Source organism: Berghia stephanieae, chromosome 4 (assembly GCF_034508935.2).
Source record: "Berghia stephanieae isolate SIO BIC M18660-M18661 chromosome 4, UCSD_Bste_1.3, whole genome shotgun sequence".
NCBI classification, from domain to species: Eukaryota; Metazoa; Mollusca; class Gastropoda; order Nudibranchia; family Aeolidiidae; genus Berghia; species Berghia stephanieae.
This window is the reverse complement of record NC_088363.1, coordinates 51,571,054-51,587,098: the sequence shown is the minus strand read 5'-3', so window position 1 is coordinate 51,587,098 and position 16,045 is coordinate 51,571,054. Positions and strand designations below refer to the sequence as shown.

Sequence of the window (16,045 nt, the reverse complement as noted above, 5' to 3'; positions counted from 1 at the left end):
ACTCTGGCATACATTACATTTTACTGACAAGAAGACATGTTCCAAACATACATTCAAACTATTACTGTCCTCTCTCTCTCTCTCTCTCTCTCTCTCTCTCTCTCTCTCTCTCTCTCTCTCTCTCTCTCTCTCTTATCTCTCTTTCTCACTGTCTCCACTCTCTCTGCGAGTACATATATTATCTATTATTAATACATATAACATACACACATACACGCCCACACACACACACACACACACACATATATATATATTATATTATATATATATATATATATATATATATTTATATAAATTTCACGTTTAGATACCGAAAATAATCTATTTGCGTTCAAATTCAATTAGTTGGTAACTATTCATAAAAATAATACACATACCCAGATCAACATACTTAACCAAAGCAAAAATTTCTCAATTACAATAATGTTAAAACAAGTCTATAATTGCGCTGTACGATCAGACATGCCAGTAAGTCAATGAGGCTTAAGCCCACATGCGGGACTCTCATTATTGGAAATCATAAATCCCTCTGTAATGATATAATATAACATAATAATATAATATAGTATAATATAATGAATTTATACAGCGCCTAGTTTCAATCATAATTGCTCATGGTGCTTTACATCAACACATCATTTATCATACACATAATTATATATGAGAAGTTAAAACCCACATTGATATGATAATGAAATATATTATAATACAATACATACTAAGAGTCTTAATTATAGTATGCCCTACAGAAAAGTTCAATTTTAATCGTTTTCTAAAAGTAAGTAGATTTTCACTATTTTTTATACTGATAGAGTTCCACAATCAGGGGCATGGTGGTTAAAGTATTTCTCATAAAAAAGCTAAATATATATGCAGATTTTGATTTCGGTTGGGTTCAGACAGGTGGATTCGTTTCTGAAATCAAATATTAATTAGTGGATGTAGAGTTTGTAACTGCTACAAAAATGGCTTCTTATATTTGAAACAATGGCCGCGCTCTCATGTGCATGGTATAACATTATGAAGCGGCATCAACCAAAAATAATGTTCTATACATATCTTGAAGTCTTTATCAATGAAGATGATGAGGATAATTAAGATGATGATGATGATGATGATGATGATGATGATGATGATGATGATGATGATGATGATGATGATGATGATGATGATGATGATGATGATGATGATGATGATGATGATGATAACACTTGTTCAGAGCGCAGTTTCCAGCAGCATTGGGCTGTAGGCGCTCTATATGGTTAAGGACATACCAATCATATGATACACTAACTAAAGTAAAAGACAACAAATCAAATATGAGAGGAAAGGGGTGAATTCAAGTTATCTTCAAGTTATCAAAAAAATCATAAAGATCTGAAAATGTGTGTATGAAACAGTGCCAGACAAAGCAAGAAAGAAAGATACAAGAAAAAAAAAATTACTACAAAATTGATCAGTCTTCCTCAACCAGGGATTGAACCTCAGACCTCCTTATTACCGGTCTCAGGTTCGATCCCCAGTCGAGGAGGACTGATTTTTAGGATGTGTTTTTTTCTCTCATATTTTTCTATATTTTTGTGTCTGACACTATTTCATACACACTTTTTCAGATCTTTATCTGACACCAGTACCTGTTCCCTAATTTGTCACTTTGGTAATTTCACCCCCAAAAAAATCATACACACACGAAAGCGCGATAATTAAATGAAGAAAAAAAAGCTAACTGACTTCATGCATTATCTCCATGTCTGACATGCGCTTGGAAACATAAGGCCAATGTATTCGGAATGTTCAGTTTAACTAATAAAGAAAATCGTTAGCAATAGATATTTTTGAGGATAAATCAATATTTAGAAGACATGGTTGGTGAACGTTCCGTGGAAGGAGAGGTTCATAACGACATCTTTTGGAAGAGATGCTGTGGCGAGCTCTTGGAATGTGGAAGCATCCAGAATCAACAAGAAAGACTCGCTATCTGAGACCGTGGACACGATAGGGCACAGCACAACACCTGAAAAATAACATTTAGGTTTGAAAATGTTAGTGGCGTTTGAAATTATTTTTTTTAAATACGCTCACATATTTCAAAAAGGAACATGTAATACTAAACTGCTAGAAACTGTGGACTGTAAAATGTAATAAACAAAAATTAATACAACAGCTTAAAAAAAATACAAAACAGGAAACGCTTCGGGCTCAAAACCATTCTGCCAACAACAAAAACAATAAAAGCATAAATATATCGATTGAAAAACAGAGAGAAGAAAGAGAAATATTTAGCACGTCTTTCGGTAGGTAAATACTAGATTATTAGATACGTACCTTCATCTTCCTCGGTGGCGTCAGGATGTGGAATGAAGACTGGCTCTCCGGGCTCATAATTCTCTGGACACTTCCATTTTTTGATCGTCTTAGTTGAGATGTCGAGTTTCAGAACCTTTAGGAGATGATACCAACAACAAAAAATCTTTTATGTAGGGCATTTATCTATGAATGTGCTCAATGTGTTTTACAAAGGGTCTCAAGCCAACAGTAGCACTTATTAAGTAGGACGAGATATGAAGCCTCTAAGTTGCTATTACATTCTTTTTCTCGACAGGGACAACACTGTTGCCGGTCATGTACTAATTTTACATCTGAGTGCAGTGAGATAATAAGAGTAAAGAGTCTTTTCAAAAGGCCCAACTTTATGGCATCCACAACGAGACTCGAATCAGGGACCTATAGGAAAGAAAACGATTGTTTGTTTGTTTGTTTGTTTATTTTTAATGATTTTACGCCACCTGCAACACATTTAGGTCATATCAGCGTTAGGAAAATGAGATCGAAATTTTTTTTAGAATTACAATCATAGCATCCAAGAAATGTAAGAGAAGGGGGAATTGGTTGAAATAAGAAACAGGTGTAGGTTCCAAGCGCATATCATCAATGCACTTAGTTTGAAATCACCTAAAAGTCTCAACATCAATGTACTTAGTTTGAAATCACCTAAAAGTCTCATCCAAACCCCAGGACATGATCACACTTTGAGGAACACACTCAAATTTTTACAAGGAATTTAAAAACAAGGTATAACTTTTAATACATTACCGAGAGATGATTTACAAGGAACAATTATTCCCTACTAAAACTTACACTTTGCATTTCCCTCTGAGCCAATAACTTCTGCAAGGGCCAGGACAAAACCAAGTAATCCCATTCCAAGACAAAGCCAGAAAGCAACTCAGAAAACGGCATAGAGGGCGATAAAAGACGCAGCAAGTGACCTCCTGCCCCCCATGGGAGGTCAAAGACCCCACCCAGGAAAACGATTGCCAAACCACAAGACCACAAAGTGGCACAATGAAATGAAATCAGTTGATGGTTTGTTCCAGTAGTTTAATCGGTTAGCCATTCGACTCGCACACCAACGGATCGGGTTTGACAATAAGAAGGAAGAAAATGGGAGAGTCAAAGAATCTAGATTTTCAATTTGAAAGCGCACGAGAAAAAGTAAGACAAAGGGGACTGGTTCAAATAGGGAACAGGTATAGATTTCAAGAGCACACTATCCATGTACTTAGTTTGAGATCATCTAAAAGTCTTCTCCAATACATACATATATATGCTATCTCTCCGATTCTTTTCAACTGTTTGGACAGACTCTTTTGTAATTGGCAGGAATAAGTAAACCAATACAGCATTTTTCAATCCAGTAAAAGCAATGCTTTATTAACCAATACACATACCCATCAGTGTGGTGAATATCGTAAATTATGTTATTTATTCATTTATCTATGTCTACCTGGCTACCGCTTTTAGTGGAGTCAAACAAAAGGTATATACTAGACAACAGAAACTATTTTTAAAGTGTCCCTTAATTTTACGACACTCAGCACACTAAATGATGGGCACAACTGGGTAAGATTACCAAGCTTTATAGAGCAGTAAAGTTAGGTGCCCCAAACGTAAACAAAGGTCGAGAAGCACGTGGCAAACCACATGTTCCTGTCTTGACAGCTCACGTTCCAATGTAAATAATAGAAAAAAATAACCTTTAAAATTTGGCTGTTAGGTGGCAAAAGAAACACATATTCATAAATACTCGATCATGCATCAAATAATGTCTAGATATGGATATTTTATGGAACAAAAGGTAAAATTTTCTAAAATTTATCAAAAGTTACAGTCTATCTATTTTTAGACCAGAGCAAATTATTGCGCTGGTGTGAACAAAACGAGAATTATTCGTAGCCTGATTTTCATAATAATTTAGCCTTATATTATTATTTCTGCAACTGTTAGATTTTATGTAAACATATTTTCAATACTGAAAGTGTATTGCCTACAACTCAAACTACAAAATTGGGAGACCTATATTGTGCGTAAAATATTCCGGTCCCTAACGGAAATCACTAGCAACTTGTTATTGTTTACGTTTGGGGCACCTAACTTTACTGCTCTATACTTACATTCTTAATGGGTTCCTTGGTGAGTAAAGTGGATCCATAAACATATCGATACTCGAGACCATTGTAGGATTCGTAGTTGATGCGGGGCAAGTCAAAGAAAAGGTTAGCTGGAATAAAGTAGTGCAAGAATCGAGTAAAATTGTCATGGATATGAATTGTGTGCTGGGCATGGCAAAAAACGAGTCAGGATCAGAGATTTACATTTGGAAGATGGTCAGTAAGTTTTTTTCTGTAAAGTTTAAAATCACAATTCAATTTTGACACTACATTATTGGGTTGTGTAAAAACTTTGTGACAGAACAAGATGAAACTTTCTTTTTTATATCAGGTGAACAAGAAAAGACCACATTCAATAATAATGTTATCTAAATCATCGTGATTATCTATAAAAATTGTAATGACTTTAAAAAACAATGGTATTTTAACAATTATGTACTTTAAAACATTATAACACTATAGATCATAAAGACATATTATTATATACGATCAGAGCATTAATATTTGTGGTTTGTGAAGGGTTTGAATGATATTCTTGTTTTTATTATTCCCCCCTCCTCCGTCTCCTATTCCTCCTCCTCCAACATTACCACCACCACATTCTCTCCCCCTCCCCCCTTTCCCCTTCTCTTCTTCTTCTTCTTCTTCTTCTTCTTCTTCTTCTATTACTACCGCTACCATGCCCATACCACCACCATCATCACTGCTACTACTACTACTACTACTACTACTACTACTACTACTACTACTACTACTACTACTACTACTACTTCTACAACTACTTCTCCTCCTTCTCCTTCTTAGTTTAACTAGGCACCGTTATTGATTTGATAAGCTTAAGAAATATATCTAAAATATTATTTGATATCAGTTACAATTTTTAAAAAAAACTTAACGTACTGGCGTGACCTGAATTCTTAAAATAAGCAAATGACAGACTACTGTAACTCACAGCCAAAGAGCCTCTCTGCCGTGACTTCTACCACAGAACTGCTGAACTTAAAAGCCGTTGCTTGACTTCCAGATAAATGGTTCACGTTGTCACCAACTTTGGCCTGAAAAAAAAAGAATCGTTAGATAATATAAAAGGCAATATCCATTAAATGTACTCAAAGCGCTTTACAATATGCCTCTTACAAACAATAACACTTAACATGTAGGACGGTTCAGAGACAATACTATTACCGGTTGGGTATACGCAAGATCATAGAGCCACACAAAAGTACCAATTGTGGTAGAGTTTAATTTTTTTATGGGGCCTGATAATGTAAAATCGAAACAAATGGGGACGTTTAAGGGACGTTTTGAAGGCATTTGGCCAACTTTCATTTTGGCCAAGCAATGAACATGCAATGAATTTCAAAATAGTTCAAAACCAGCATTTCGGTTGGATAAAAAGCAAAAGTACGGATACAAGGCAAACGTCCTCATGCGTTTTCATTGAGTTTGAAGAGTTTGTTTTCTAAAAACCCGTGATTTCCGTTTTCCCTATTTCAAAATAGTATGTATGTATGTATGTATGTATGTATGAATGTAGGCATGCATATACGATGATATGCTGGTTTGTATGTATGTCTGCATGTATGTATGTATGTATGTATGTATGTATGTATGTATGTATATGTGTTTGTATGTACGCTCATTTCTTTTGTATACACGTGTAGAAACAATGTGCAAGCGTGTATGTTCGTGTATGGCTGTGTCTGTATTTGTAAATGTGTTGATGTTCATACCATGAACCAAACTGAGCATTGTTTACCTCACATGAATTGCCTTTAATTTGGACAATAAAGATTATTATTATTATTATTATTATTATTATTATTATTATTATTATTATTATTATTATTATTATTATTATTATTATTATTATTATTATTATTATTATTATTATTATTATTACTTTCATTATCTCTCTTTGCGCCTATTATTTCATTATGATTAAACATCAATGACATATAAATGTAAGAAAACCAGTTCGTCCAATAATACCTAAAATAAAATTAACGTTTCAATTTAGATAATGGAGGTGAAATACCAAACGATTGAAAGATTGGCATAACAAGTTATGGACAACTATGTATCATATCATATCAAAACAGCTTAAGGCATTTCAAAATCTATAAAACATTAGTTGAACAACCAGACCCTATTGTATTATAAGCATATCATATACGTTAAAGCCTATAGAAGTCGAACATCTAAATTATAGTTGACATGAAAGTCTTGATTCCCAGGCATGAGAATATAACAATGATACAGATATGAGCCATTCTCAAAAAGTGGTCTCACAAAGGTTGCTCCCGAAACGTCCACAGTATCTGTCTTCCTCTAATAAATTGAAGCTTACAATTCAATACTATCTTTATTTTTTCCTTCCAGCTTCAAGCAGCAACATTTTCAATATCTAATGGTGGTAAAAATCAATCTTTGATAGGAATTTGTGAAGATAAAAATAAATTTGCCGACTGTTTTGTAACAAAAACATGTACATACTATACATCCGACGGGCAAGTTGCACTTTATGAAATTGATATTATGGTAGGTTCCCTTGTAAAATTTGTTGATTTGAAATAGTGCAAATTGTGATAATGATATTGACTTTAAACATACCCCATCAATGATGAGAGGCAAGACAAATCTGGCAAAATTCGCCTTGTTGCCCACAAAGTTCTCACTGATGAGGGACTCCAGATACAAAGATTTGACATTTGATGTGTCCTGGAGGCATACATCGACAATCAGATGGTTGTCCTCTTCAAAACAGTTGATGAAATGGAAGACGAAACCATGAGGTGCCTGGTAAGTGATTGGCAGATGTTTTCCTGTCTTCTTTTCTATCACATGTATCAAAATCTGTAAAATAAAATAATTCAAAGTACTCTCTTCAAGAGAAAATGTACATCATCATCATCATCATCATCATCATCATCATCATCATCATCATCATCATCATCATCTTCATCATCATCATCATCACTATCATCATTATCCTTGTTATCGTCATCATCACCAGCATCTTCATCTTCACCTTCAACACGTACCACTTTGATTTTTATTAATATTTTTATCATTATCACCATCTTCCTCCTTCTCCTTCTCCTCCTCCCCCTCCTCCTCCTCCTCCTCCTCATCATCATCATCATCATCATCATCATCATCATCATCCTCACCACCGTTGCCAACAACATTAAAACCGCCACAACCACCACCCTCCATCACCACCACCACTAGCATCACCACCACCTACATCATCATCATCATCATCATCATCATCATCATCATCATCATCATCATCATCATCATCATCATCATAATTAATATCAGTCTACGCTACTTTATTTACTTTCTCATCAGGAAAAGTCTGTAAGCCCTCAGCTAGTGGTGTCTTAGTGATTTCCGTAGTGATAGCCTTCATGACATTGATAGCAAGCGGAAGTTCCAGGACAATGAGGTAATTCTCAGACATTCCAAATGAATGGTTGTATCCAATGTTCATCTTCCATCTGCTAGGGATGCTGGCTATAATCTTACCGTCCACTAGGGGCGCTGTTGAAAAAAACATAAGTTAGGCAAATTATCAATACAAACATGAGAGTAATAATGAAAAACAGATAGCTCAAAATGTAACGTCGATGCGATAGCAATGGTGATGATCATGATGACGATGATGATGATGATGATGATGATGATGATGATGATGATGATAATGATGGTGGTGGTGAGTGGTGTTGGCGGCAGCGGTGGGGTGTAGGTGGTGGTGGTCGTGGTGATGGTGGTGGTGGTGGTCGTGGTAATGGTGGTGGTGGTGTTGGTGGTGATGATAGGAGGGGGGTGATTGTGGTGGTTTTAATAGTTTTGGCAATGATTATGATGATGCTGATTATGGTGATGGTGATGATACTAATGATGATGGTGATGATGATGATGATGATGATGATGATGATGATGGTAATGAAGATGATGATGATGAAGAGGAGGAGGAGGAGGATGATGATGATGATGATATCGACGACAACGACGACCCTTAAACATGACTCGTTTCTCTCAAACCTTCATTGTCCTTTGGAGGTGTAGCCCTCACAATGTTGTAGGCCTTCTTGAAGTTCATATTTGTTCCGTAATAAAGAACTGTTCCGTCTTTTTCAAAATGGGGGTGAGCTGTGCCCATGTGCAGAGCGAAGTGCTCAGATTAATCTGTCGACGAAACGAGAATAGAAATAACGTTGTAATATTTCCTCGAACTTGTTTGATTTAACATTTTTATGGCGATTGCGACACTATTAAGTCATAACAACGGCGGTAAAAAGGAAGCTAGATTTTTAAATATGCAAAAGATTTAGATCAAGCTAACAAGCACAAAAGAAAAAAGGAAGAGAAGGGGACAAGTGCAGGTGTGGATTTAAGATTCAAATATTTATAAAATGCCTTTATGATAAATAAGAATCTAACCATTAGGTAATCTAAAGTTGTGTCAGAGACGATTTATAAGAAGAAAAAGTTATCTCCCATAAAAGCAGTATCCATCTGATTCTCTTCTTGTCTGAAAGAGAAAGAGACCTCATTTTACCAGAGCATATTATCATTGTCCTGCGATCTACCTCATTGATCCCACTCCTGACTCTATGTAAGGTGGGAGACGGAGAGAGAGAGAGAGAGAGAGAGAGAGAGAGAGAGAGAGAGAGAGAGAGAGATATCCAGGACAGAGAAGGAGGGGTGGGGGTGGGGGGGGGAGACGTACTTTACCGGTACATCGCATTGTTTTAGGATCCACTTCATTGATCAAAGTTGTCTCTGTCAGAGCAAACAACCTGTCCCCAATCTCTACAATGTGGACTGCAGTGTTGTCAGATGGGGATGGTGGCAAGGGCAAAAAATGACTGAAAAATCTGGCCCAAATAAAAAAACAATAAATGTAATAGGAATATTATAATGTAGAATTGATAAGGATTTAATGGCATAATGAATAAGATGGTCTGTAATAGAGGATGGTATTTTAGAGGCTAGAATTAAATAGCAGTCGTATACAATTATTTAGAGGTCGCGACACACACCTAGAACACAACAAGCAGGATCCAATCCATGCCATTCAGCGAAGTAGCCAAGTCACTCTATTCCGCCTCCGAACAGGACACAATAGACTAAGAGGACATATGTTTACAAAGCTAGGTATTGGAACAACCCCTTATTGCCCATGTGGAACCGACCATGAAACCACTTTACATGTGCTTATGGATTGCCCATTATACAACGTGCAACGTTCGAACCACTGGGTCACCCCTACAACACTCAACACAAAGCTCTATGGTGAGGCTGAGGACCTAAAGCGGACCACAGATTCATAACGATATCGACTGCAGCCATAGATGTCCATCAGAGGAAGAAGAAGAGAAGAAAAGAGGTCGCTCATGTCATTAACAAGTTAACTGCCGTACTCTGGAAAGTGACGTATTTATAATTTGGCCAGAAAATTCGTAGCGTAAATATCGATCGATTTAAACTATCCTCATCTTGACAAAATTATCAAACATGAGAATTCGCTTGTTTTTGCCAATATGAGGGCCATTTAACTCTCTTTTCAGAATTTTTCCCGAAACTTCATACCCACCCAACACAAAAATATATTTTTCTTATTCAAACAGAAAAGCAACAAGCGTCAACACTGTGTCAAGTTTATATAGCTATAACAAACACATTTTCTTTAAATTTTGCTAAATACAAAACAAATCAGAGTGATAAAATTGTTGGTTGCATAGTAACGAATGTGACGATGTTTCTGTGGTTGGTAAGGTGAGAGTTAAATCGATCGATACTTGAAGTACGAGCTTTCTGGTCAAATTTTTAAATACGTGTGTTTTCAGAGTTACGTTAGTTAACTGGTTAGTTATAGACATTTGACCAAGTTATTTCCGTGCCTTGACATTTTTTGTTTTGTTTTTACACTTTAAGAAATTACGTAAAGTCAGCATGGTCAATGAATAGGTTGAAATAGCAGTAAACTCCACTTTCCCTAACATCATCGTTTCTGAATTTTTTTTAACCTCACTAGACGTAGATTAATATGAATTGCAGGAGTTTGGCAAAATTTGTAAGATTGTGTGCTCTGAAGACAAACAAAACAATACCAGAACGGTTGGATTTTTAGATGAGATTAAAAATGACTTAACAGAAAAAGTCTATGAACCGAAAATAATTGGAGATGACATGATTTGAACTCTGTTGTTATCAACAAACTCTCAGTAATCTAAATGTGCAAAACATCATACTATCACAAACTCTCAGTAATCTAAATGTGCAAAACATCATACTATCAATAAAGCTAAAAATAATTCTTTCAAAAATAGAAAATAAAAGTGAATTTCATGCCCTTAAATACCCAGGGTGATTGTTAGTACCACTTAAGTCCCATTATCATAATTGACACAAACATAATGATATAATTCAAATAAAAAGTGTTATTTTTCGACTTAACATTAAAAGCAAGTAATTCAGTAACATCAGACTAGTTATGTCAATGAACATTGTGTCTGGTTTTTTTCTCATTTTAAGACACTGTGTATAAACCAAAATCTGTCTTAACTTAAGTAGCTAATTTGATCCATTTCAAATCAGTAAATCCGGTTATTACTGAACACTTTGTTTTGTCTGATTAGCAAAACTAATTCAGAAAAATAAAAGAGGGAATCATTTATATCGATGCTGAAATGATAGGGATATGGTATTGAAATGAGCACTGAGTATGACCAGAACCTTGATTGGTGTCAATCGTAACATATCCTATTGCTTACAATTTTGTGTAGATTTATATGTGTGGAAGAGAGGGCATTTATCTTTTACTTTTAAGCTCATTAACCTTTAGCAATATGAAATATGCTCCCTTCACGCAAAATTCATTGATGCACAAAAAAGCAATACCGTGGACTAAGGCCAGTTTCAGTGATTAAAACCAGCCCCCAAATGTGCCCCCCCCCCCTCCCCCAGATTGAAAATTATTAAACATATATGGTAACACGTAGATCATATGATAGATTTCACCCTTCTCCACACTTTGGGAAAAGAACATCGAACTTTTCAAAAGTGTGGAGAAGGGTGAAATCTATCAAATAACGTAAATTTTACCATATTTGTTTAATCATTTTCAATCTGTGGACTGCCCTTAGTTACCCCATTCCACGGTAGTGAATCTCAGCTCTTACTTGCGGAAAATACTTTTACAAGGATCGGGGAAGTACGAGCCAAAATTGCTTCCAATAATTCTGTTAGCAGCATAAGATTTGTTGAAGTGCTCCGAGTCCAAAGCAGTGGACAAATAAGTCACTCGTCCATCTCTGATGCTCCACCTGTGTATGACTGCAAACCCATCAAACAAATGTTTCCAAATCGTGTCCCCCATCTTAAAGACACCTAATCCATTCCTGTACAAAGAACCCTTCAGCCAGCCCGGTACTTGGCCTAATTTCAGAAGACGGAAAATAAGAACGAAAAGAAAAAAACCATTACAGTTTAATACGGTTTATGCAGTCATAATGTGTGGTTTTGTGGTCTTTATCTTTTAGAATAACGTTCGGATTGTTATCAATAGGTCTGTGGTTCCAGTTCCTCTCTGGGCGGCGCAAAGTTAAATCCTTGCAAAAGGCTCTTGACCTACATTCTTTCGCCGTTCTCATGTACAAAATGAGTATATCAAAATGAAGTTTTAAAATCTTTATCTTGCAAAATGAGTACTTAGCCAGAAACAGTTAATGAAAAGCAAATTGTAAGAGAGGCTTACATGCGTAATTTCTCGTCCTGCATGTTAAGTAAAAACTTGAGACCCCTTGTAAAGCCTTTGATCACAGTAAGTGGATATTGCGCTATATAAACGCCCATCTTTATTAAATAGATCTAGCTGGTAAACAGTAATCGCTTTAATAGGATGCCCATCAGTTGTTACTGAATAAACAATGATGTATTGCCGTAACCATCACACGCGTGACGTCAGCCACGTGCTAATCGAATTTTCAAACATTGAAAACAAACTTTAAGGTTGTCACAGACAGTATTTTTCGTGTATAAAATGACGTGCAAGATTCACACACATAATTTCTGAAATTCAAATAAAAATTGTCCAGAAAAGTGCAAATGTTTTATTTTCCCTCTTTAGATATTGTTGACGGACGATACATAGGTTGGAAGGGAAAGATATGATTTGAAATATAAACAAAAGTAACAGTAATTCACATCATTAAAAATGGTGCCAATCAAAAGAAAAAGAATTTTAGAAACGTAGGTCAGGGAAACAAAAAGTGTCTTTTATTTGGACTATTATCTTATCGTAGCGTATCGTATTGTTTATGAGCTAATTGGCTTTAAAACATTGAAATGCTATGCGACACTTTCTTGCATTAATACAACTTTCAATTAACAAAATTGTTATTTTGACAATAAAAAGGATATAATCACTATTTCAATTGATTAAATATCTACCAGTAATACACAAATAAGTGTCATAAACAAGATTTGTGCATAATTCTTGCTATCAACATTCATTTGACATGTCCACCTTTATACATTGGAGAGTTTCAATTAATTAATAGAGAAACAGACATTTGTGGATGGGCAGAGGGGAAGCAGGATGCCACATATGTTTTCCAGGACTGTACAAAGTACAATGAACAAAGAGCGATCATTTGGCCTGAGATGACTACACTAAAGTCGAAGCTCTATAAGTCTCACCACAAGCTTGGGAAGACTACAGCAATCCTGCATATTTTTGACATTCAGCCGTAAAGACATCATGAGGGGAAAGAAGAAGAAGAAGAATTAACTAATATATACATAATCCAAAATAAGGGAGACCTTCCATAAGCTACTACATCCCAAGTATTCTTGTTCTAGTAGGGGGTTTGGGAGGGGGGAAACTTTCTTTTTAAAGTCTCCCCCTCCCAAACCCCATACACTAGAACTTCTAGTAGGGGGTTTGGGAGGGAGGAGACTTTTTTAAAAAAAGTTTCCCCCCTCCCAAACCCCCTACTAGAACAAGAATACTTGGGATGTAGTAGCTTATGGAAGGTCTCCCCAAAATAATATCCAATGCCATGTTACATTATTCATCGAGTTCAAACCTTTGATTTTTGCCTCGATGGGTTTCGCCAAAGAGGCCTTTGCGGCATCCAGCGAAAAGAGTTGTGGCAAGGGGTGGCCATTGATATGGGCATCTGGTTTGTTTCCACCATTGGTCATGTATTTTGTTTCTTTTTGGCTCGACATCTTTCTTCTTGGAGTTGATTCTTGTTGTCTTTTCTGAGATGTGTAAAGTGCGGAAAAAGGCAGTTTTAATTTTGTGCGGTAGGAGTGTTTGTAAATCATTGTAGGTCTAGTATTGGTTTCTCTTTGCCGATGGCTTGGTTTTCGTTGAAGTTCTTATCACCCTATTTTATCTTATAACTTTGTATTTTTTGGTTAAAAAGTCTTCCGCAATATTTGGTGAATATCATTTTCGAATGATTTTATGATTATCAATTCTATTTGATTAGGTTTTCGAAAAGCATATTATTGCCTATATTTCTAATTCAGTTTCATGGTTAAAATGGAGGCATGAATTTAAAAAATACCGGGTTCAAACTTTATATTTAGGGTATTTCCGGTTGATTGTTACAATGGTAGAAAAATATTATTGAAAGCACAATAGTACACGCACAGGAAGTAAATTATTGAAAAAGGGGTTTCCCAATCTTTTTCTTGTAGTAAGTTCAGAAAACCGTTCAATGAAACAGTAATCATTGTTGTTCAATATTTTTTTTTACTTTTCCATTAGCGCAATGATTAGATTAGAAAAAAAATCACCCCGTACTATCTAAGAGTTTTCATGTAGGATTGGTAATGGCACCTTTAAATTCTATTGTTAATCTCCCCCCCCCCCCCTTTCGTCATCACAAGGAAACATGACACTCATCTTGTTTTGGGGCCGATTCTTCTTTGTATCTGGCAGTCATCATGAATTCTGAAACAGTGTTAGCGATCCTGACAAATAATCCTTTAACGCTCCAGGTAACCAAAAAATATCTATAATGAAGAAATTTTACGAAAAGAGGATTGTTTTTCCTTTCTCTCTCTCTCTCTCTCTCTCTCTCTCTCTCTCTCTCTCTCTCTCTCTCTCTCTCTATATATATATATATATATATATATATATATATATATATATATATATATATTATATATATTTGTTTTGTTTTTATTTTGTTCTTTTTTTGTTTTCTTCTTCTTGATGTTTTGTTATGATACTATATTGTATTAATCCTGAATGCTTTGTAAATTTTACACTCATCACACTAATCAAGGACAAGGCTGAGCGGGTTGACCAAACGTTACTTTTACCGGACAATAACCAAAATCAGCAATCATTAACTCCCAAAGACGAACAGTGCAACTGTTGAATCTTTCTGAAGTACAACAGAGTCAACATCAATTCAGATCTTAAATTTCAGGGAGTCCCGATAGCTCAGCTGGTAGAGCATTCGCTTCACACGAAAAGAGACCGAGATCGATCCCAGATGTAGTTGAGATTTTTTTCTGACCCCCCCCCCCCCTGTCCACCCAGCAGTGATTGGGTAGCTGGGTCTGTTAGATCTAGTGGAAAGTACTTTGCGATAGACTAGCGTCCTATCGAAAGGGTAGCAAGAAATTACTATAGTCCGTTTTACGGTATAGAAACCGGGTTTAACTCCAGCTCTATGAGCCTAATTGCTCTGATGGACTATTTTATAATTTCAGGAGGTTAACAGCAATTGCAAACTGAGTGCACTCATTGTCCTCTCTCCGGTTCGTCTTGTCATCCGTTTGGCCTTTCCTCTCAGTCGGTCTCTTGTGTTATCATAACAAAGTGCGTGCAGCTCGCTGGTTTTTAGTTGCCGAACCAAACAGGAACCGAACGCGAGCGTTTTATCTCGGAATTAAAATTTCTTTCAGTTCCCTACCAACAAATGAAACAACACATGGCGGTTCTTTGTTATTGTTTTAAGAACCCCTTAGGATGATCAGTTCTCGCTACATAAATATTTGAATAGTAATATAAACGTTTTAGTTACACGTAGTTTTGTTTACTGGTATTTTCCATTTGTTTGTTGTGAATAAATTACAAAAATTAATAGCGCCTATGACACACTGGTTATTCACAAACAGGGGACGAAAATGAATGCACTCAGTTTACATCCTCGCGATTCATCATCCAAGGGCACTTTTGCCAGTCAATAGGACGATGATAGATCAGTGTAAACATTCTAGCAATTTTTAAGTTAGGTTTATTTTACCGATGGCTAAAACGTCTAATTGTCTAAATAAGCTTGGTCGAGCATTATATCATCCAAGGTACGAGTATAATATGTTTGTTTTTAAGAGATTTGGGATTGTAATTATTATTATTGCTGTTATTATTATTCTTATTATCATTATTATTATTATTATTATTATTATTATTATTATTATTATTATTATTATTATTATTATTATTATTATTATTATTATTATTATTAGTTGTTGTTGTTGTTGTTTTTATTATTATTTATTATTATTATTATTATCATTATTATTATTATTATTATTATTATTATTATCAT

The 16,045-nt window shown here is 35.5% G+C and overlaps 1 pseudogene across 1 annotated transcript in view; it reads right to left on the bottom strand.

Annotated features, from left to right (window-relative positions):
* Positions 1-313: 313 nt before the first annotated feature.
* The window catches only part of LOC144972029 (beta,beta-carotene 15,15'-dioxygenase-like), a 19,896-nt pseudogene continuing 4,164 nt past the window's right edge, over positions 314-16,045 (bottom strand). Inside the window, exons 2-11 of the transcript XR_013645236.1 lie at positions 13,556-13,733; positions 11,648-11,903; positions 9,193-9,340; positions 8,505-8,648; positions 7,798-8,000; positions 7,065-7,307; positions 5,404-5,506; positions 4,455-4,561; positions 2,326-2,440; positions 314-2,014 (exon numbers count right to left, since the gene is read on the bottom strand). The product of XR_013645236.1 is annotated as a beta,beta-carotene 15,15'-dioxygenase-like (transcript). The remainder of the gene's footprint in view (positions 2,015-2,325; positions 2,441-4,454; positions 4,562-5,403; positions 5,507-7,064; positions 7,308-7,797; positions 8,001-8,504; positions 8,649-9,192; positions 9,341-11,647; positions 11,904-13,555; positions 13,734-16,045) is intronic.